The sequence below is a fragment of the Leiobunum rupestre genome, chromosome 4 (genome assembly GCF_980474605.1).
Source record: "Leiobunum rupestre chromosome 4, qqLeiRupe1.1.hap1, whole genome shotgun sequence".
Taxonomy (NCBI): domain Eukaryota; kingdom Metazoa; phylum Arthropoda; class Arachnida; order Opiliones; family Sclerosomatidae; genus Leiobunum; species Leiobunum rupestre.
Window position 1 is genome coordinate 20871837 of NC_143387.1, and position 18745 is coordinate 20890581.

At 42.1% G+C, this 18745-nt stretch overlaps 30 non-coding genes across 30 annotated transcripts; all 30 read right to left on the bottom strand.

Moving 5' to 3' along the window:
• Positions 1-112: 112 nt before the first annotated feature.
• TRNAS-GCU (transfer RNA serine (anticodon GCU)) lies at positions 113-194 on the bottom strand. Its single transcript has one exon. It is a non-coding gene; the product is annotated as a tRNA-Ser (tRNA).
• Positions 195-265: 71 nt separating this feature from the next.
• Positions 266-347, bottom strand: TRNAS-GCU (transfer RNA serine (anticodon GCU)). Its single transcript has one exon. It is a non-coding gene; the product is annotated as a tRNA-Ser (tRNA).
• Positions 348-853: 506 nt separating this feature from the next.
• Positions 854-935, bottom strand: TRNAS-GCU (transfer RNA serine (anticodon GCU)). Its single transcript has one exon. It is a non-coding gene; the product is annotated as a tRNA-Ser (tRNA).
• Positions 936-1000: 65 nt separating this feature from the next.
• On the bottom strand, positions 1001-1082 carry TRNAS-GCU (transfer RNA serine (anticodon GCU)). Its single transcript has one exon. It is a non-coding gene; the product is annotated as a tRNA-Ser (tRNA).
• Positions 1083-1147: 65 nt separating this feature from the next.
• TRNAS-GCU (transfer RNA serine (anticodon GCU)) lies at positions 1148-1229 on the bottom strand. The gene has a single exon. It is a non-coding gene; the product is annotated as a tRNA-Ser (tRNA).
• Positions 1230-1294: 65 nt separating this feature from the next.
• On the bottom strand, positions 1295-1376 carry TRNAS-GCU (transfer RNA serine (anticodon GCU)). Its single transcript has one exon. It is a non-coding gene; the product is annotated as a tRNA-Ser (tRNA).
• A 212-nt stretch (positions 1377-1588) lies between these two features.
• On the bottom strand, positions 1589-1670 carry TRNAS-GCU (transfer RNA serine (anticodon GCU)). The gene has a single exon. It is a non-coding gene; the product is annotated as a tRNA-Ser (tRNA).
• Positions 1671-1735: 65 nt separating this feature from the next.
• Positions 1736-1816, bottom strand: TRNAS-GCU (transfer RNA serine (anticodon GCU)). Its single transcript has one exon. It is a non-coding gene; the product is annotated as a tRNA-Ser (tRNA).
• A 506-nt stretch (positions 1817-2322) lies between these two features.
• TRNAS-GCU (transfer RNA serine (anticodon GCU)) lies at positions 2323-2404 on the bottom strand. Its single transcript has one exon. It is a non-coding gene; the product is annotated as a tRNA-Ser (tRNA).
• Positions 2405-2469: 65 nt separating this feature from the next.
• Positions 2470-2551, bottom strand: TRNAS-GCU (transfer RNA serine (anticodon GCU)). The gene has a single exon. It is a non-coding gene; the product is annotated as a tRNA-Ser (tRNA).
• A 652-nt stretch (positions 2552-3203) lies between these two features.
• On the bottom strand, positions 3204-3285 carry TRNAS-GCU (transfer RNA serine (anticodon GCU)). The gene has a single exon. It is a non-coding gene; the product is annotated as a tRNA-Ser (tRNA).
• Positions 3286-3350: 65 nt separating this feature from the next.
• TRNAS-GCU (transfer RNA serine (anticodon GCU)) lies at positions 3351-3432 on the bottom strand. Its single transcript has one exon. It is a non-coding gene; the product is annotated as a tRNA-Ser (tRNA).
• A 65-nt stretch (positions 3433-3497) lies between these two features.
• On the bottom strand, positions 3498-3579 carry TRNAS-GCU (transfer RNA serine (anticodon GCU)). The gene has a single exon. It is a non-coding gene; the product is annotated as a tRNA-Ser (tRNA).
• A 359-nt stretch (positions 3580-3938) lies between these two features.
• On the bottom strand, positions 3939-4020 carry TRNAS-GCU (transfer RNA serine (anticodon GCU)). The gene has a single exon. It is a non-coding gene; the product is annotated as a tRNA-Ser (tRNA).
• Positions 4021-4234: 214 nt separating this feature from the next.
• TRNAS-GCU (transfer RNA serine (anticodon GCU)) lies at positions 4235-4316 on the bottom strand. Its single transcript has one exon. It is a non-coding gene; the product is annotated as a tRNA-Ser (tRNA).
• Positions 4317-4381: 65 nt separating this feature from the next.
• Positions 4382-4463, bottom strand: TRNAS-GCU (transfer RNA serine (anticodon GCU)). The gene has a single exon. It is a non-coding gene; the product is annotated as a tRNA-Ser (tRNA).
• A 359-nt stretch (positions 4464-4822) lies between these two features.
• Positions 4823-4904, bottom strand: TRNAS-GCU (transfer RNA serine (anticodon GCU)). Its single transcript has one exon. It is a non-coding gene; the product is annotated as a tRNA-Ser (tRNA).
• Positions 4905-12122: 7218 nt separating this feature from the next.
• TRNAS-GCU (transfer RNA serine (anticodon GCU)) lies at positions 12123-12204 on the bottom strand. The gene has a single exon. It is a non-coding gene; the product is annotated as a tRNA-Ser (tRNA).
• Positions 12205-12269: 65 nt separating this feature from the next.
• TRNAS-GCU (transfer RNA serine (anticodon GCU)) lies at positions 12270-12351 on the bottom strand. Its single transcript has one exon. It is a non-coding gene; the product is annotated as a tRNA-Ser (tRNA).
• A 253-nt stretch (positions 12352-12604) lies between these two features.
• On the bottom strand, positions 12605-12686 carry TRNAS-GCU (transfer RNA serine (anticodon GCU)). The gene has a single exon. It is a non-coding gene; the product is annotated as a tRNA-Ser (tRNA).
• Positions 12687-13192: 506 nt separating this feature from the next.
• TRNAS-GCU (transfer RNA serine (anticodon GCU)) lies at positions 13193-13274 on the bottom strand. Its single transcript has one exon. It is a non-coding gene; the product is annotated as a tRNA-Ser (tRNA).
• A 65-nt stretch (positions 13275-13339) lies between these two features.
• On the bottom strand, positions 13340-13421 carry TRNAS-GCU (transfer RNA serine (anticodon GCU)). Its single transcript has one exon. It is a non-coding gene; the product is annotated as a tRNA-Ser (tRNA).
• Positions 13422-13486: 65 nt separating this feature from the next.
• Positions 13487-13568, bottom strand: TRNAS-GCU (transfer RNA serine (anticodon GCU)). The gene has a single exon. It is a non-coding gene; the product is annotated as a tRNA-Ser (tRNA).
• A 65-nt stretch (positions 13569-13633) lies between these two features.
• Positions 13634-13715, bottom strand: TRNAS-GCU (transfer RNA serine (anticodon GCU)). Its single transcript has one exon. It is a non-coding gene; the product is annotated as a tRNA-Ser (tRNA).
• A 654-nt stretch (positions 13716-14369) lies between these two features.
• On the bottom strand, positions 14370-14451 carry TRNAS-GCU (transfer RNA serine (anticodon GCU)). The gene has a single exon. It is a non-coding gene; the product is annotated as a tRNA-Ser (tRNA).
• A 65-nt stretch (positions 14452-14516) lies between these two features.
• Positions 14517-14598, bottom strand: TRNAS-GCU (transfer RNA serine (anticodon GCU)). The gene has a single exon. It is a non-coding gene; the product is annotated as a tRNA-Ser (tRNA).
• A 652-nt stretch (positions 14599-15250) lies between these two features.
• Positions 15251-15332, bottom strand: TRNAS-GCU (transfer RNA serine (anticodon GCU)). Its single transcript has one exon. It is a non-coding gene; the product is annotated as a tRNA-Ser (tRNA).
• A 65-nt stretch (positions 15333-15397) lies between these two features.
• On the bottom strand, positions 15398-15479 carry TRNAS-GCU (transfer RNA serine (anticodon GCU)). The gene has a single exon. It is a non-coding gene; the product is annotated as a tRNA-Ser (tRNA).
• Positions 15480-15544: 65 nt separating this feature from the next.
• On the bottom strand, positions 15545-15626 carry TRNAS-GCU (transfer RNA serine (anticodon GCU)). Its single transcript has one exon. It is a non-coding gene; the product is annotated as a tRNA-Ser (tRNA).
• A 359-nt stretch (positions 15627-15985) lies between these two features.
• TRNAS-GCU (transfer RNA serine (anticodon GCU)) lies at positions 15986-16067 on the bottom strand. Its single transcript has one exon. It is a non-coding gene; the product is annotated as a tRNA-Ser (tRNA).
• Between the last annotated feature and the right edge of the window lie 2678 nt (positions 16068-18745).

Consider the following 18745-nt stretch of genomic DNA (forward strand, 5'->3'; position numbering starts at 1 on the left):
TTTAACGGATTAGCAGTCCATCGCCTTAACCACACGGCCATCCCGTTCCCCTCAAAACCCATCTATCGCTTAAGTTACATTGCAAAGGATAAAAATGAAAAACAAGAATATGCGACGGGGATGGGATTCGAACCCACGCGGGCAATGCCCAATGGATTAGCAGTCCATCGCCTTAACCACTCGGCCACCCCGTCCCCGTCCCCGTCTTCATCCATCTATCGCTTAAGTTACATTGCAAAGGATAAAAATGAAAAACAAGAATATGCGACGGGGATGGGATTCGAACCCACGCGGGCAATGCCCAATGGATTAGCAGTCCATCGCCTTAACCACTCGGCCACCCCGTCCCCGTCGTCGTCCATCTATCGCTTAAGTTACATTGCAAAGGATAAAAATGAAAAACAACAATGAGCGACGGGGATGGGATTCGAAACCACGCGGACAATGTCCAATGGTTAAGCAGTCCATCGCCTTAACCACTCGGCCACCCCGTCCCCTCTGGCATCCATCTATCGCTTAAGTTACATTGTTAAGGATAAAAATGAAAAACAAGAATATGCGACGGGGATGGGATTCGAAACCACGCGGACAATGTCCAATGGTTAAGCAGTCCATCGCCTTAACCACTCGGCCACCCCGTCCCCTCTGGCATCCATCTATCGCTTAAGTTACATTGTTAAGGATAAAAATGAAAAACAAGAATATGCGACGGGGATGGGATTCGAAACCACGCGGACAATGTCCAATGGTTAAGCAGTCCATCGCCTTAACCACTCGGCCACCCAGTCCCCTTCGCCATCCATCTATCGCTTAAGTTAAATTGCAAAGGATAAAAATGAAAAACAATAATATGCGACGGGGATGGGATTCGAACCCACGCGGGCAATGCCCAATGGATAAGCAGTCCATCGCCTTAACCACTCGGCCACCCCGTCCCCATTTCCATCCATCTATCGCTTAAGTTAAATTGCAAAGGATAAAAATAAAAAACAAGAATATGCGACGGGGATGGGATTCGAACCCACGCGGGCAATGCCCAATGGATTAGCAGTCCATCGCCTTAACCACTCGGTCACCCCGTCCCCGTCGTCGTCCATCTATCGCTTAAGTTACATTGCAAAGGATAAAAATGAAAAACAACAATGAGCGACGGGGATGGGATTCGAACCCACGCGGGCAATGCCCAATGGATTAGCAGTCCATCGCCTTAACCACTCGGTCACCCCGTCCCCGTCGTCGTCCATCTATCGCTTAAGTTACATTGCAAAGGATAAAAATGAAAAACAACAATGAGCGACGGGGATGGGATTCAAACCCACGCGGGCAATGCCCAATGGATTAGCAGTCCATCGCCTTAACCACTCGGCCACCCCGTCCCCTCTGGAATCCATCTATCGCTTAAGTTACATTGTTAAGGATAAAAATGAAAAACAAGAATATGCGACGGGGATGGGATTCGAAACCACGCGGACAATGTCCAATGGTTAAGCAGTCCATCGCCTTAACCACTCGGCCACCCCGTCCCCTTCGCCATCCATCTATCGCTTAAGTTAAATTGCAAAGGATAAAAATGAAAAACAACAATGAGCGACGGGGATGGGATTCGAACCCACGCGGGCAATGCCCAATGGATTAGCAGTCCATCGCCTTAACCACTCGGTCACCCCGTCCCCGTCGTCGTCCATCTATCGCTTAAGTTACATTGCAAAGGATAAAAATGAAAAACAACAATGAGCGACGGGGATGGGATTCAAACCCACGCGGGCAATGCCCAATGGATTAGCAGTCCATCGCCTTACCACTCGGCCACCCCGTCCCCTCTGGAATCCATCTATCGCTTAAGTTACATTGTTAAGGATAAAAATGAAAAACAAGAATATGCGACGGGGATGGGATTCGAAACCACGCGGACAATGTCCAATGGTTAAGCAGTCCATCGCCTTAACCACTCGGCCACCCCGTCCCCTTCGCCATCCATCTATCGCTTAAGTTAAATTGCAAAGGATAAAAATGAAAAACAACAATGAGCGACGGGGATGGGATTCAAACCCACGCGGGCAATGCACAATGGATTAGCAGTCCATCGGCTTAACCATTCGGCCACCCCGTTCCCGTCTTCATCCATCTATCGCTTAAGTTAAATTGCAAAGGATAAAAATGAAAAACAAGAATGAACGACAAGGATGAAATTCGAACCCACGCGGGCAATGCTTAACGGATTAGCAGTCCATCGCCTTAACCACACGGCCATCCCGTTCCCCTCAAAACCCATCTATCGCTTAAGTTACATTGCAAAGGATAAAAATGAAAAACAAGAATATGCGACGGGGATGGGATTCGAACCCACGCGGGCAATGCCCAATGGATTAGCAGTCCATCGCCTTAACCACTCGGCCACCCCGTCCCCGTCTTCATCCATCTATCGCTTAAGTTACATTGCAAAGGATAAAAATGAAAAACAAGAATATGCGACGGGGATGGGATTCGAACCCACGCGGGCAATGCCCAATGGATTAGCAGTCCATCGCCTTAACCACTCGGCCACCCCGTCCCCGTCGTCGTCCATCTATCGCTTAAGTTACATTGTAAAGGATAAAAATGAAAAACAACAATGAGCGACGGGGATGGGATTCGAAACCACGCGGACAATGTCCAATGGTTAAGCAGTCCATCGCCTTAACCACTCGGCCACCCCGTCCCCTCTGGCATCCATCTATCGCTTAAGTTACATTGTTAAGGATAAAAATGAAAAACAAGAATATGCGACGGGGATGGGATTCGAAACCACGCGGACAATGTCCAATGGTTAAGCAGTCCATCGCCTTAACCGCTCGGCCACCCCGTCCCCGTCGCCATCCATCTATCGCTTAATTTAAATTGCAAAGGATAAAAATGAAAAACAACAATGAGCGACGGGGATGAGATTAGAATCCACGCGGGCAATGCCGAATGGATTAGCAGTCCATCGGCTTAACGAGCCGGCCACCCCGTCCCCGTCTCATCCATCTATCGCTTAAGTTATATTGCAAACGATAAAAATGAATAACAAGAATGAGCGACGAGGATGAAATTCGAACCCACGCGGGCAATGCCCAACGGATTAGCAGTCCATCGCCCTAACCACACGGCCATCCCATTCCTCTCAACACCCATCTATCGCTTAAGTTAAATTGGAAAGGATAAAAATGACAAACTAGAATGAGCGACGGGGATGGGATTCGAACCCACGCGGGCAATGCCCAACGGATTAGCAGTCCATCGCCTTAACCACTCGGCCACCCCGTCCCCGTCTTCATCCATCTATCGCTTAAGTTACATTGCAAAGGATAAAAATGAAAAACAAGAATATGCGACGGGGATGGGATTCGAACCCACGCGGGCAATGCCCAATGGATTAGCAGTCCATCGCCTTAACCACTCGGCCACCCCGTCCCCGTCGTAGTCCATCTATCGCTTAAGTTACATTGCAAAGGATAAAAATGAAAAACAACAATGAGCGACGGGGATGGGATTCGAACCCACGCGGGCAATGCCCAATGGATTAGCAGTCCATCGCCTTAACCACTCGGCCACCCCGTCCCCTTCGCCATCCATCTATCGCTTAAGTTAAATTGCAAAGGATAAAAATGACAAACAAGAATGAGCGACGGGGATGGGATTCGAAACCACGCGGGCAATGCCCAACGGGTTAGCAGTCCATCGCCTTAACCACTCGGTCACCCCGTCCCCGTCACCATTTATCTATCGCTTAATTTAAATTGCAAAGGATAAAAATGACAAACAAGAATGAACGACGGGGATGGGATTCGAAACCACGCGGGCAATGCCCAACGGGTTAGCAGTCCATCGCCTTAACCACTCGGTCACCCGGTCCCCGTCATCATTTATCTATCGCTTAATTTAAATTGCAAAGGATAAAAATGACAAACTAGAATGAGCGACGGGGATGGGATTCGAACCCACGCGGGCAATGCCCAACGGATTAGCAGTCCATCGCCTTAACCACTCGGCCACCCCGTCCCCGTCTTCATCCATCTATCGCTTAAGTTACATTGCAAAGGATAAAAATGAAAACAAAAAGAATGAGCGACGGGGATGAAATTCGAACCCACGCGGGCAATGCCCAAAGGATTAGCAGTCCATCGCCTTAACCACACGGCCATCCCGCCCCCCTCGACATCCATCTTTCGCTTAAGTTAAATTGCAAAGGATAAAAATGAAAAACAAGAATGAGCGACGGGGATGGAATTTGACCCCACACGGGCAATGCCCAATGGATTAGCAGTCCATCGCCTTAACCACTCGGCCACCCCGTCCCCGTCGTAGTCCATCTATCGCTTAAGTTACATTGCAAAGGATAAAAATGAAAAACAACAATGAGCGACGGGGATGGGATTCGAACCCACGCGGGCAATGCCCAATGGATTAGCAGTCCATCGCCTTAACCACTCGGCCACCCCGTCCCCTTCGCCATCCATCTATCGCTTAAGTTAAATTGCAAAGGATAAAAATGACAAACAAGAATGAGCGACGGGGATGGGATTCGAAACCACGCGGGCAATGCCCAACGGGTTAGCAGTCCATCGCCTTAACCACTCGGTCACCCCGTCCCCGTCACCATTTATCTATCGCTTAATTTAAATTGCAAAGGATAAAAATGACAAACAAGAATGAACGACGGGGATGGGATTCGAAACCACGCGGGCAATGCCCAACGGGTTAGCAGTCCATCGCCTTAACCACTCGGTCACCCGGTCCCCGTCATCATTTATCTATCGCTTAATTTAAATTGCAAAGGATAAAAATGACAAGCTAGAATGAGCGACGGGGATGGGATTCGAACCCACGCGGGCAATGCCCAACGGATTAGCAGTCCATCGCCTTAACCACTCGGCCACCCCGTCCCCGTCTCCATCCATCTATCGCTTAAGTTACATTGCAAAGGATAAAAATGAAAACAAAAAGAATGAGCGACGGGGATGAAATTCGAACCCACGCGGGCAATGCCCAAAGGATTAGCAGTCCATCGCCTTAACCACACGGCCATCCCGCCCCCCTCGACATCCATCTTTCGCTTAAGTTAAATTGCAAAGGATAAAAATGAAAAACAAGAATGAGCGACGGGGATGGAATTTGACCCCACACGGGCAATGCCCAATGGATTAGCAGACCATTGCCTTAACAACTCGGCCACCCCGTCCCCCTCAACATCTATCTATCGCTCAAGTTAAATTGCAAAGGATAAAAATGAAAAACAAGAATGAGCGGCGGGGATGGGACTCGAACCATGGACGAATTATAAGAGGACTCCTCTCGGGGCGCTTTTTACTTCACGCTAACGTTCCGTAGCAGCCCGAGATAGGATTAGTTCGCGACTTTCTCAAAAGGGTGCGTTGGCTTCGAATTCAGGGGCAAATAAAGCACCACGTGATATTGGAATTCCCACATGTTTCCGGCGCTTGCTTGGCGAAGTTGAATTATGGCGGTTTTTAAGTTATGGGAAATAGGTTTTTTTAAATTAGATTAGATATTTATGAATTTTATCTGTGATAATGGATTTGCCATTGGATCTTACTATTAACTGTCGTCAATTTGACAATTTATTGAGTGGTAAGTATTTAAAAAAAATATTTTTAAACAACATAATTATATTGAATGGGTTTCAGATGATGAAATGGACATAATTTCCAATAGTATACCATTGTCAACATTAACTAATGTTCCTAAATCTCCGGCCAAAGTGCAGTATGTATTATTGATGTTTTGAAGTCGTATTTAATATATTAATATTAATATAATTTGCTGATTATTTCAGATCAAAACCAACTAAGAAAATAGTTCCTAAAACCATGTCAAAAGTAGATTTTGAAGAATGTTTCCACGAGTTAATTAAAGAAACAACAGATAAAATAAAATTATTGAACAAAGATTTCCTTACTAAAGAAATTAAAGAACTTATTCAATGGATTACAACACTACAAGCACATATATTTATGTGTTGGAAAGTAGTATTTCTAAAATGCTTTAATGTTTCTCACGAAGTATATAGAAATAAAATAAAAGATGTTCGTCAAAATAGTAATATTCTGGAAAAGTTGCAAAACAAACTTAGAGATGAAAAAGTAAGTTTTTTAACTTGTCAAACAATTTAATATTCAAGTCTAATTGGTTAAATCTCAATAGAATTCTGAACATTTTACATGCTCACACTTTTTTTGGTGTGTTGGACTGATTTTGGATACTATGTGTGACTGCTTTCTCACGTACAACTATTGTGAAAAAACATCAAGAGCCACCCGAAGTCGTTCACTATGTTATTGGCAGTATTTTTAGAAGACTGAGAGATCACTCAGAGCCTGGTGCTAGGATAGTAGAGTTTCTTGTGACAGATTCAACCCAATCACCATATTCAAATTGGACGACTATGCAATCAAAGGGTGGATTAATAAATCCAACTATCGAGGCCCAAACTTTTATTAATTCAGTTTTAGATTTGGCAGTTCCATTTTATGATGGGAAATGTATAAAAAACAAAAAAATTAAAGCTCAAGATCAGATTATGGGAAATGAGGAAATAAGAAACACTTGGAGGAGCTTAAACACCCTTTCAGGAATATCACCTATTCAAGGAGAAATCCTTCTGAAATTGGCAATTACTACTATACTTAACACCGTAGGAAATGGGGAAATAAAAAAGTTAAAAAACTATCACAAAGAATTGGCCAGACAAAAAGCATTAAAATTAAAAAATAAGTCTATCGTTAATGGTAAAACTAGCTTAAGAAAACAACTACAAAATGAATTTCATCATGCTATGATTTAAATTTAATAAAATTTTATTAGTGCATAGCTTCAATATTGGCTCCTTTAATTTTAATTTTTTCCTTGACACCTCGAACACTATTAAGGTTTCCTATAACCGTTGATACCTGATCAAGGTTGGGGTTGTCTGCAAACCCACATGACCTCCGATAATGAGAGAATTCATTCTCCACGGGGTCTTGGTTAAAATGTCTTGTAATAATGTATTTTGCGCCTTTTGATAACATAAAAGGTATAATCTCTAACAGACACATGGCTAAAAATAAAAATTAGGTGAATAGTCCATGAAATAACACAAGTTTTTAAAACAAATATTACTTGTTTGTTTTAGTCCAGACATAGTTTCAGAGCTAAGCAGCATTTTTTTCTTTTCCTCTGTTGTAAAATTTTCAAGGGTCTTAACTTCAGTTTCCCAGTCTTCTAGGTATCCCAAAAATTCTTCTTTCAGCCACTTAAAAAAAGGTTAATTTTTAATGTTAAAACTTAATGAAAAATATTAATTGATAGCTTACTTTTAGTCGGGCATCATCTGGAGATTCAAACGGCTTCAGATTGTTGTTGCGAGTCCTTGCTGCTTCTCCAAAACTTCTTGTATTTAAACAATCAAACCAATTATTTATCATCCTGATAAATTTAACGGTTTCCCTAACCTCCTCACCATATTCCTCATTTAGAGCATTAGCCACTGAGAGACTCATGACGTTAGCTGCAAAACTGACTTTCATTTTTCTGTATGACCTGAGATTAAGATGATCATGGGTTAGTTTGTGCAGTTTTCTCAGGTTTCCAGCCATATTCTGCTCTTTATTGTATAGGTTCTGTATGTACTTCCAAAGTATTAGTTGTTCATTTTTTTAAGCCTTCTAATTTTACAATCGTCAGTGCTATTCGCGAAACAGTTTCTCGCTGTTTTCAAAAGATGTGGAACGTCAAAAATGAAATATACATTTCTGTTTTCAGTAGCAAATTGATTTCTACTTTTGTAGTTTGCATCTTTAGTGCCATTGCTGGTAAAAAACCTCCTATTGATAGAGGCCCCATCTCCAACGATGAATAAAATTTTGAACCCACACATCTCTGAGCGGCGTACAGCTTCAAACATGATTCTCTCAAGTTTTTCGCTCGTGAGGCAATGTGTTGCAAAATGAGCTATGGGAAGTACCACATTGGTGCATATTCCTCTGAGCATTATGAGGAGAACATGACTTGCTAGTTTTTTCGGTTCATCTAAGTCTTGTTCTAAGGCAGCAATTCTTTCAAATGTATTGTTTAATTCGGTATAACCAACTATATCACCCGAACTTTTTTTATAAACTAAGTCTTCTTTGATCTTGATCTCGTCCACTAATAGTCCAAAGTATTGTTCATGTTCTTTTAAACTTTCTGGTTTAACCATTTTTACAACTTTTTCAAAAACTTCATCATGAAAACCAGGAGAGTTTCCTAATGTTGATGAATTTCTGAGTAACGTACTTAGTGATGGCAGTTTTAAAGTATCCGTTTCTCTTAATGTCTTGTACAACTTGGGAGACTGTCTGTACAAATAGGCATACCACTGAACCACATGAGGGTGCCATTTTCGTTGCTTAGGATTTGGTTGTTTTAGGACCTCAAGTTGAGTTTTCAAAAATAGAGCTGGAAATGAGTTATCCGTGTCACGTGCTTTAACTTCTTGTTCCAAAACATTTAATAACTGGTCATTTTGATCCTTATTTTGAACTTGGCACCCTTTGTTTGAAATTATCTTTTCTATTTTTTTATCACGATTTACAATTTTTCTTTGTAAACTAAGGTTAATTTTTTTTTCTTTCCTAATCTTAGAAATTAGTTCCTCCTTCGTAAAATTTATATATCTTTTCCTGATTCCACCTGCACAATGTTTCTTGTCCCTATTTTTTAGAGTTCTCAATTTTTCCTTAACCGATTTGCAATTAAGACAGCAGATACTTTTATTTGAAAATGTAAGTAATTGGCAATCATTACTACGAATTGCTTTCAGTTGCCAACAATAGTGTACATGTTTGACAGGTCTTTTCTTTACATAGCTCACACTATCTTTGTCTTGACACCCTTGGCAGATTTTTCTTGAATCAAGATTTTCTAGAACATGATTAAGTGTGTTGCTATTGTGAATTTTATTAGGAATTTTTAGACTTGAGATATTCTCCAGAATTTGGTTAAGGACTTCAATAGTTAATACTCCAGACTCTGTCACATTAACCTTTATAACCGCACTGTTAGTATTTTGATCCAGTTTTCCAAGTTGCAAGAACTCATTCACACGCAATGCAAACCATCCTGACGGAGGAATGAATCCTTTAAAGAAATCTGTTTCGCATGATATTTCCTTGGTGGTAGTACTCTTGCAGATAGAATATGCATGGTCCTTAGTGCCAGTTTTAGATGAGTTTAGCTCAAGTTGGAAATTCTAATATTAACAAAGAATTAATTACCACTAATAAACATTTTGGAAAAGTAAACTTTCTGACCAGAGGAATTGTAGTGTAACTATCTATGGGTACCACGTCCTTCTCGCATATTTCGTATTCACATCCAACCTGTGATACAAAAATAACGAAAACATTTAAGACTTATGAAAAAATAATGTAACATTGTAAAAATTGTACCTCTGGTACTACAGCTTCATTAACTTTCTGTTTTTCCATATTTGCTAAATTAAGGTTTCCAGAATCATCTTGAAATTCATTACCACCAGAATTTAGTAATGGGTTCACTGGATCTGGGTTCTCTGATGAGGGTCCATTGCCACCAACAAAATGTTTTGAGCATACAAATGTATAATATGTCACACTTTTTACGTTAAAATCATCGCGATTCAAACACTGCAACCACCTCAGGCATTTATCTAACCGGAACTTTGGCTTCGGAAATGGTAAAAAGAAAACATTTTTCATATGATCCTTATGGCTATAACGACTGTCACTTTTACACCCCTTAAAAATACAACGTTTCTTCATTTTGTTTTCTTGTTGTAACTTGTAAACAAATGACCAAGGGTTAAGCAGCTATAGTTGATTGTTAACGATAGCGTTTATAACCTATAAATATATATGACAATTTAAATTTAGGTAAGTCTATTTAACTATAGTTACAGTTAAAAATGTCAACATACCTATTAAAATTTCACTATGATCGGAATTTAGAAAGAAACATTTGCTAAAGCTGGCGCTATGGCGGGATTTTGTCGCTTTGTTACTTAAATCGACGATAGAGCGCAGCACTCATTTATAAGTGACGTAAAGATCACGTGTTGCCCCTGAAAAGTCTTGTCTCCCCCCCCCCCCTCTTTCTTCAACCCGCGTTTTTTCCCTCGGTACAGGAATCAAACTTTAGAGATAGCGTTGTAGAAGGCTGCCCGAGAGGAGTCCTCTTATAATTCGTCCATGCTCGAACGCACGCGGGCAAAGCGCAATGGATTAGCAGTCCATCACCTTAACCACTCGGCCACCCCAATGGATTAGCAATCCATCGCCTTAACCACACGGCCATCCCGTTCCCCTCGACATCCATCTATCGCTTAAGTTAAATTGCAAAGGATAAAAATGACAAACAAGAATGAGCGACGGGGATGGGATTCAAACCCACGGGGGCAATGCCCGATGGATTAGCAGTCCATCGCTTTTTTTTTTAATTATATCATTAAAAAATACATTTTTAGTGTATATTACAAAAGTTGCGAGACCAATATTAACAAAAGAATGACAACAGTCATAAAAATACAGGAATTCTAACCCAAAAACAACTCTTGGAATGCTATATATATATATGAATGCAATTAAAGAACAATAGTTAACCCCTTAAAACAGACTGGAGTGCTTTTTAAAGACTATTGACACTGTTAAATTAGAGTTCTTAAAATATTTTTGACAACATGTTAGTAAATTCTTTATCTTTATCTTTAAAAATTTTAATGGTTTTACGTATTTCGCATTTAATTTTTGCATAAAATCTATGTTGAACTACTACGAGAGGTATGTTTTGATTGAAATTAGAAAAGGAACGGCAGTCCAGAATAAGATACTTTAAAAGAGATACCATGAAATGTATTATTTTTAACTCGTGACAATTTAAAGATATCGGGCATTTACCTTGAAAAACAATAAAACAATTTCGAACAAAGCCGGGATTGGTAAAATAATCGACTTTTAAAAAAAGTTTATCTTTAAATAGCCATGACCACCAGGCCTCAACAATGCTACACCCAAATAATATATGTGATAATGTTTCTTCTGCGTTTTTACAAAAAGTACACTTGGGAGAGATCTGCGGATCGAACAAATGAATACGTTTGTTAAGAAATAGCGCGTGATGAACAATTCTTAAATTATTATCGCGTTGTTCGGGACTTAAAACTCGTCCTTTTAACCAACTCCATCCTGGTTTCGGTAAGGGACCTCCTAAATATTCCCGCCACTTAAGCTCACCGGATGACTCGTAATTTCGAAACGAAAGGTAGCGCTGATATAGTTCTTTAACCGAGGCCGCCAAATAATCGAATTCGGTGTTGTCTTTGGTAAAAACACGTATTGCGTTCTCGACTGGAACCCGCGACGAAGAAGCGTACACGCGGTCGAAAAAAACTTTCGGCAAAGATTCTTTAATAACGGAATAAACGCGTTTGGCATCCAGAGCCCGCTGCATCGAGGCATCAATATCGCATAGTTCCAATACACTGTCCTCTGGAAGAAAACCAGGTACGACTTCGTAACAAAAATCGCGGAGACATAGTAGGCCATGCGAAAGAAACGGAAGCCGTGACCGCGAAGTCAGAGTAGATAGATCAACACGCTGACTATAAAACACCGGCTCGTGGAACGGATCGACCGCCATCTGTAGACGTAAATTCTGCGAAGTGAGAAATATCTGCCAGGCAATCCACATTTCGCGATAACGCGGAGAAAGACGACTTAATAACGGCTGAGTTAACTGGCACCGTAAAACATTAATTCCGGGGCTGGAAGTACCGCCAAATGGATTCAACAGTGCCACGGCAAGATCTCTCTGCCAAGAAGGACGCGCACGTTTTCCATTTCAAATCAATTTGTCCATCGCCTTAACCACTCGGCCACCCCGTCCCCGTCGGCGTCCATCTATCGCTCAAGTTAAATTGCAAAGGATAAAAATGAAAAACAACAATGAGCGACGGGGATGGGATTCGAAGCCACGCGGGCAATGCCCAATGGATTAGCAGTCCATCGCCTTAACCACCCCGTCCCCGTCTTCATCCATCTATCGCTTAAGTTACATTGTTAAGGATAAAAATGAAAAACAAGAATATGCGACGGGGATGGGATTCGAACCCACGCGGGCAGTGCCCAATGGATTAGCAGTCCATCGCCTTAACCACTCGGCCACCCCGTCCCCGTCGTCATCCATCGATCGCTTAAGTTACATTGCCAAGGATAAAAATGAAAAACAAGAATATGCGACGGGGATGGGATTCGAACGCATGCGGGCAAAGTCCAATGGATTAGCAGTCCATCGCCTTAACCACTCGGCCACCCCGTCCCCGTCGTCATCTATCTATCGCTTAAGTTACATTGCAAAGGATAAAAATGTAAAACAAGAATATGCGACAGGGATGGGACTCGAACGCACGCGGGCAAAGTCCAATGGATTAGCAGTCCATCGCCTTAACCACTCGGCCACCCCAATGGATTAGCAGTCCGTCGCCTTAACCACACGGCCATCCCGCCCCCCTCGACATCCATCTTTCGCTTAAGTTAAATTGCAAAGGATAAAAATGAAAAACAAGAATATGCGACGGGGATGGGATTCGAACCCACGCGGGCAATGCCCAATGGATTAGCAGTCCATCGCCTTAACCACTCGGCCACCCCGTCCCCGTCGTCGTCCATCTATCGCTTAAGTTACATTGCAAAGGATAAAAATGAAAAACAACAATGAGCGACGGGGATGGGATTCGAAACCACGCGGACAATGTCCAATGGTTAAGCAGTCCATCGCCTTAACCACTCGGCCACCCCGTCCCCTCTGGCATCCATCTATCGCTTAAGTTACATTGTTAAGGATAAAAATGAAAAACAAGAATATGCGACGGGGATGGGATTCGAAACCACGCGGACAATGTCCAATGGTTAAGCAGTCCATCGCCTTAACCACTCGGCCACCCCGTCCCCTCTGGCATCCATCTATCGCTTAAGTTACATTGTTAAGGATAAAAATGAAAAACAAGAATATGCGACGGAGATGGGATTCGAAACCACGCGGACAATGTCCAATGGTTAAGCAGTCCATCGCCTTAACCACTCGGCCACCCAGTCCCCTTCGCCATCCATCTATCGCTTAAGTTAAATTGCAAAGGATAAAAATGAAAAACAATAATATGCGACGGGGATGGGATTCGAACCCACGCGGGCAATGCCCAATGGATAAGCAGTCCATCGCCTTAACCACTCGGCCACCCCGTCCCCATTGCCATCCATCTATCGCTTAAGTTAAATTGCAAAGGATAAAAATAAAAAACAAGAATATGCGACGGGGATGGGATTCGAACCCACGCGGGCAATGCCCAATGGATTAGCAGTCCATCGCCTTAACCATTCGGTCACCCCGTCCCCGTCGTCGTCCATCTATCGCTTAAGTTACATTGCAAAGGATAAAAATGAAAAACAACAATGAGCGACGGGGATGGGATTCGAACCCACGCGGGCAATGCCCAATGGATTAGCAGTCCATCGCCTTAACCACTCGGTCACCCCGTCCCCGTCGTCGTCCATCTATCGCTTAAGTTACATTGCAAAGGATAAAAATGAAAAACAACAATGAGCGACGGGGATGGGATTCAAACCCACGCGGGCAATGCCCAATGGATTAGCAGTCCATCGCCTTAACCACTCGGCCACCCCGTCCCCTCTGGAATCCATCTATCGCTTAAGTTACATTGTTAAGGATAAAAATGAAAAACAAGAATATGCGACGGGGATGGGATTCGAAACCACGCGGACAATGTCCAATGGTTAAGCAGTCCATCGCCTTAACCACTCGGCCACCCCGTCCCCTTCGCCATCCATCTATCGCTTAAGTTAAATTGCAAAGGATAAAAATGACAAACAAGAATGAGCGACGGGGATGGGATTCGAAACCACGCGGGCAATGCCCAACCGGTTAGCAGTCCATCGCCTTAACCACTCGGTCACCCCGTCCCCGTCACCATTTATCTATCGCTTAATTTAAATTGCAAAGGATAAAAATGAAAAACAACAATGAGCGACGGGGATGGGATTCAAAATCCACGCGGGCAATGCACAATGGATTAGCAGTCCATCGGCTTAACCATTCGGCCACCCCGTTCCCGTCTTCATCCATCTATCGCTTAAGTTAAATTGCAAAGGATAAAAATGAAAAACAAGAATGAACGACAAGGATGAAATTCGAACCCACGCGGGCAATGCTTAACGGATTAGCAGTCCATCGCCTTAACCACACGGCCATCCCGTTCCCCTCAAAACCCATCTATCGCTTAAGTTACATTGCAAAGGATAAAAATGAAAAACAAGAATATGCGACGGGGATGGGATTCGAACCCACGCGGGCAATGCCCAATGGATTAGCAGTCCATCGCCTTAACCACTCGGCCACCCCGTCCCCGTCTTCATCCATCTATCGCTTAAGTTACATTGCAAAGGATAAAAATGAAAAACAAGAATATGCGACGGGGATGGGATTCGAACCCACGCGGGCAATGCCCAATGGATTAGCAGTCCATCGCCTTAACCACTCGGCCACCCCGTCCCCGTCGTCGTCCATCTATCGCTTAAGTTACATTGCAAAGGATAAAAATGAAAAACAACAATGAGCGACGGGGATGGGATTCGAAACCACGCGGACAATGTCCAATGGTTAAGCAGTCCATCGCCTTAACCACTCGGCCACCCCGTCCCCTCTGGCATCCATCTATCGCTTAAGTTACATTGTTAAGGATAAAAATGAAAAACAAGAATATGCGACGGGGATGGGATTCGAAACCACGCGGACAATGTCCAATGGTTAAGCAGTCCATCGCCTTAACCGCTCGGCCACCCCGTCCCCGTCGCCATCCATCTATCGCTTAATTTAAATTGCAAAGGATAAAAATGAAAAACAACAATGAGCGACGGGGATGGGATTAGAATCCACGCGGGCAATGCCGAATGGATTAGCAGTCCATCGGCTTAACGAGCCGGCCACCCCGTCCCCGTCTCATCCATCTATCGCTTAAGTTATATTGCAAACGATAAAAATGAATAACAAGAATGAGCGACGAGGATGAAATTCGAACCCACGCGGGCAATGCCCAACGGATTAGCAGTCCATCGCCCTAACCACACGGCCATCCCATTCCTCTCAACACCCATCTATCGCTTAAGTTAAATTGGAAAGGATAAAAATGACAAACTAGAATGAGCGACGGGGATGGGATTCGAACCCACGCGGGCAATGCCCAACGGATTAGCAGTCCATCGCCTTAACCACTCGGCCACCCCGTCCCCGTCTTCATCCATCTATCGCTTAAGTTACATTGCAAAGGATAAAAATGAAAAACAAGAATATGCGACGGGGATGGGATTCGAACCCACGCGGGCAATGCCCAATGGATTAGCAGTCCATCGCCTTAACCACTCGGCCACCCCGTCCCCGTCGTAGTCCATCTATCGCTTAAGTTACATTGCAAAGGATAAAAATGAAAAACAACAATGAGCGACGGGGATGGGATTCGAACCCACGCGGGCAATGCCCAATGGATTAGCAGTCCATCGCCTTAACCACTCGGCCACCCCGTCCCCTTCGCCATCCATCTATCGCTTAAGTTAAATTGCAAAGGATAAAAATGACAAACAAGAATGAGCGACGGGGATGGGATTCGAAACCACGCGGGCAATGCCCAACGGGTTAGCAGTCCATCGCCTTAACCACTCGGTCACCCCGTCCCCGTCATCATTTATCTATCGCTTAATTTAAATTGCAAAGGATAAAAATGACAAACAAGAATGAACGACGGGGATGGGATTCGAAACCACGCGGGCAATGCCCAACGGGTTAGCAGTCCATCGCCTTAACCACTCGGTCACCCCGTCCCCGTCATCATTTATCTATCGCTTAATTTAAATTGCAAAGGATAAAAATGACAAACTAGAATGAGCGACGGGGATGGGATTCGAACCCACGCGGGCAATGCCCAACGGATTAGCAGTCCATCGCCTTAACCACTCGGCCACCCCGTCCCCGTCTTCATCCATCTATCGCTTAAGTTACATTGCAAAGTATAAAAATGAAAACAAAAAGAATGAGCGACGGGGATGAAATTCGAACCCACGCGGGCAATGCCCAAAGGATTAGCAGTCCATCGCCTTAACCACACGGCCATCCCGCCCCCCTCGACATCCATCTTTCGCTTAAGTTAAATTGCAAAGGATAAAAATGAAAAACAAGAATGAGCGACGGGGATGGAATTTGACCCCACACGGGCAATGCCCAATGGATTAGCAGACCATTGCCTTAACAACTCGGCCACCCCGTCCCCCTCAACATCTATCTATCGCTCAAGTTAAATTGCAAAGGATAAAAATGAAAAACAAGAATGAGCGGCGGGGATGGGACTCGAACCATGGACGAATTATAAGAGGACTCCTCTCGGGGCGCTTTTTACTTCACGCTAACGTTCCGTAGCAGCCCGAGATAGGATTAGTTCGCGACTTTCTCAAAAGGGTGCGTTGGCTTCGAATTCAGGGGCAAATAAAGCACCACGTGATATTGGAATTCCCACATGTTTCCGGCGCTTGCTTGGCGAAGTTGAATTATGGCGGTTTTTAAGTTATGGGAAATAGGTTTTTTTAAATTAGATTAGATATTTATGAATTTTATCTGTGATAATGGATTTGCCATTGGATCTTACTATTAACTGTCGTCAATTTGACAATTTATTGAGTGGTAAGTATTTAAAAAAAATATTTTTAAACAACATAATTATATTGAATGGGTTTCAGATGATGAAATGGACATAATTTCCAATAGTATACCATTGTCAACATTAACTAATGTTCCTAAATCTCCGGCCAAAGTGCAGTATGTATTATTGATGTTTTGAAGTCGTATTTAATATATTAATATTAATATAATTTGCTGATTATTTCAGATCAAAACCAACTAAGAAAATAGTTCCTAAAACCATGTCAAAAGTAGATTTTGAAGAATGTTTCCACGAGTTAATTAAAGAAACAACAGATAAAATAAAATTATTGAACAAAGATTTCCTTACTAAAGAAATTAAAGAACTTATTCAATGGATTACAACACTACAAGCACATATATTTATGTGTTGGAAAGTAGTATTTCTAAAATGCTTTAATGTTTCTCACGAAGTATATAGAAATAAAATAAAAGATGTTCGTCAAAATAGTAATATTCTGGAAAAGTTGCAAAACAAACTTAGAGATGAAAAAGTAAGTTTTTTAACTTGTCAAACAATTTAATATTCAAGTCTAATTGGTTAAATCTCAATAGAATTCTGAACATTTTACATGCTCACACTTTTTTTGGTGTGTTGGACTGATTTTGGATACTATGTGTGACTGCTTTCTCACGTACAACTATTGTGAAAAAACATCAAGAGCCACCCGAAGTCGTTCACTATGTTATTGGCAGTATTTTTAGAAGACTGAGAGATCACTCAGAGCCTGGTGCTAGGATAGTAGAGTTTCTTGTGACAGATTCAACCCAATCACCATATTCAAATTGGACGACTATGCAATCAAAGGGTGGATTAATAAATCCAACTATCGAGGCCCAAACTTTTATTAATTCAGTTTTAGATTTGGCAGTTCCATTTTATGATGGGAAATGTATAAAAAACAAAAAAATTAAAGCTCAAGATCAGATTATGGGAAATGAGGAAATAAGAAACACTTGGAGGAGCTTAAACACCCTTTCAGGAATATCACCTATTCAAGGAGAAATCCTTCTGAAATTGGCAATTACTACTATACTTAACACCGTAGGAAATGGGGAAATAAAAAAGTTAAAAAACTATCACAAAGAATTGGCCAGACAAAAAGCATTAAAATTAAAAAATAAGTCTATCGTTAATGGTAAAACTAGCTTAAGAAAACAACTACAAAATGAATTTCATCATGCTATGATTTAAATTTAATAAAATTTTATTAGTGCATAGCTTCAATATTGGCTCCTTTAATTTTAATTTTTTCCTTGACACCTCGAACACTATTAAGGTTTCCTATAACCGTTGATACCTGATCAAGGTTGGGGTTGTCTGCAAACCCACATGACCTCCGATAATGAGAGAATTCATTCTCCACGGGGTCTTGGTTAAAATGTCTTGTAATAATGTATTTTGCGCCTTTTGATAACATAAAAGGTATAATCTCTAACAGACACATGGCTAAAAATAAAAATTAGGTGAATAGTCCATGAAATAACACAAGTTTTTAAAACAAATATTACTTGTTTGTTTTAGTCCAGACATAGTTTCAGAGCTAAGCAGCATTTTTTTCTTTTCCTCTGTTGTAAAATTTTCAAGGGTCTTAACTTCAGTTTCCCAGTCTTCTAGGTATCCCAAAAATTCTTCTTTCAGCCACTTAAAAAAAGGTTAATTTTTAATGTTAAAACTTAATGAAAAATATTAATTGATAGCTTACTTTTAGTCGGGCATCATCTGGAGATTCAAACGGCTTCAGATTGTTGTTGCGAGTCCTTGCTGCTTCTCCAAAACTTCTTGTATTTAAACAATCAAACCAATTATTTATCATCCTGATAAATTTAACGGTTTCCCTAACCTCCTCACCATATTCCTCATTTAGAGCATTAGCCACTGAGAGACTCATGACGTTAGCTGCAAAACTGACTTTCATTTTTCTGTATGACCTGAGATTAAGATGATCATGGG